The following is a 2,500-nucleotide window of genomic DNA, read 5'->3' as shown; positions in this document are numbered from 1 at the left end:
AAGCAACAAAAAACTTACACTGAAACTAACTTGCTGCCTTTTATACACTCCCTCCTGCAGGTAATTAAGTGGGTAAAACTACTCAGGTGGGACCACCATCATTTAGAATAATAAATAATTTACCCAAAAACCCAACACCACAGAAAAATAGAGCCCAAAGAATGAATATTTACATAAATAGAAATTTCTATCAGTAAATCAATAAAGCATACTCAAAATAATCACATAAATCAGCAGTGTTGATGGCTTTACTCCCCCCCCCCCTCAGCTTCATGGTCTGCTCCTGCAGGCCTTAAGCAGGTGCTTGGGCCTCAACACTCCTTTGCCTCCGCCCCCTGCTGAGGAGACAACCAGGAAGAGGTGAGTACTTCTATTGTTTGTCTTGTTTAAACTAATTTAACAACTGAAATGAGTAAAAGCACTCAATACTATCTCGTGAACCTTGACTATCACTGATTAAGTTTTCTTTCCACACAGGCAGGATGGCCAGACCCCCCCGGTGGAACTACTCACAACAAAGACGCCTATCAAATGTTTCACAAATTAAATAAACAATCAAAATAACAATGTGTATGGCTCCTGCTTTATCAATAATCCCCACCTTAATACTCAGCTGACTGTTTCAGGTAATGGAATCCCTGGTCTCCATTACACACTGTAAAATAATCAGAAACACTTTATTGATCCCAGAGGGGAGATTCTTGTGTGACAGTTGCGCACATTGCACATCAAGGCATAAGGAATAGAAATAACAGAAAGAAGTTGGATAAAGAAATATATAAATGTGATGGTATAAATATAAAATATAAAGGAGTATGGATGTGTACATATTTACATTATTGAAGAATTGTAATGGAGAACAGTACGGTGAATCCGAGTATTGCACATTAATTATTGACACATAATGTTGCACAAAAACAGAATAATGTCCAGTTGAATAACTAACAGTCGAGGCTGAGAGCTGGTTGTGGATGAATCAGATGCTCGTGCACATGATTGAGGAACGTCAGTCTTTAATCACAGCCCTATAGAACTTCTGAAATCGGTCATTTTTGACTCGTCTTTCACGCTGGCGGTCAGTCTGATCCATTTCACGGTTGTGTGCAGGACACACTTCAGTTACTGCACACAGTCATTCAGCAGCAGCATTTCAAACATCAATGCACCAGGCTGGAGTCGGTTTGTGTCACTGATGTGTCTGCCAGGTGCCTCTCTCCTCATGACATGTTCGTTTAAGGGAGCATCGTGCAAACAACAGGTGGGGAGGTTGATCGTGTATGTATGCTCTATTTTTTACGGGGACAAACGTGTACAGGGTTCTGTAGAACTAAAAACTGATGATCAGAAAACATCCATGAAGCACTTATGTTATTATTAATGAACATATTATCTGACTGTTGTAACACAAACGAATAGCGGATGGGTCTGTGTTCATAATTCCTTCACTTTATTACTTTATCATACTTTCTAGTCCCTGCTTTCTTTTGACAGACCTGGTGAGATGGCCCACAATAAAACTCTTCCACCACACAGAGACCTTCTTTGGTTTTGTTTCTCAATCTCTGGTCTCTCATCAGTCGACCGGTCACTCTTATGAGCACTCTTATAAGTACTTAGCATAAAAGATGATAAGTGTAAGAAGAGAGTTTTCTGCCCTTACAATCCTCCCTCTGGCCATATATGGACATCCTAAGTATAGAAAATTGTCAGCACATCAACGAATGTTCTCATTTTACTGTTTAAACAAACGCATCATCAATTGACAATAAGAAAACTAGCCTTAGCTGCTTTTGTCGAACATAGACATCCTGGAGTCATGAGCAAGCAACAAGTTCGATCTAAACAATCTACATCCTGAAAAGGAGGGACCCAGTCAGTATCTGCCAGATGCTCATCTGATGAGCTGTGTTGACAATCCTGCATATGAATGTAAACGCTCTGTACTTGTATAGCACCTTTCTAGCCTTTTCCACCACTCAGAGCGATTTTACACCACATCTGCATTCACTTACATTCACACACTGAGCCTAAGTGCTCAAACAGAAACTAACATTCACACACATTCACACACTGAGCCTAAGTGCTCAAACAGAAACTAACATTCACACACATTCATACACTGAGCCTAAGTGCTCAAACAGAAACTAACACTCACACACATTCATACACTGAGCCTAAGTGCTCAAACAGAAACTAACATTCACACACATTCACACACTGAGCCTAAGTGCTCAAACAGAAACTAACATTCACACACATTCATACACTGAGCCTAAGTGCTCAAACAGAAACTAACACTCACACACATTCATACACTGAGCCTAAGTGCTCAAACAGAAACTAACACTCACACACATTCACACACTGAGCCTAAGTGCTCAAACAGAAACTAACATTCACACACATTCATACACTGAGCCTAAGTGCTCAAACAGAAACTAACATTCACACACATTCACACACTGAGCCTAAGTGCTCAAACAGAAACTAACATTCACAC

Source organism: Micropterus dolomieu, linkage group LG08, assembly GCF_021292245.1.
Source record: "Micropterus dolomieu isolate WLL.071019.BEF.003 ecotype Adirondacks linkage group LG08, ASM2129224v1, whole genome shotgun sequence".
NCBI classification, from domain to species: domain Eukaryota; kingdom Metazoa; phylum Chordata; class Actinopteri; order Centrarchiformes; family Centrarchidae; genus Micropterus; species Micropterus dolomieu.
The sequence above is the reverse complement of the archived record's forward strand: the minus strand, read 5'-3'. Positions refer to the sequence as shown.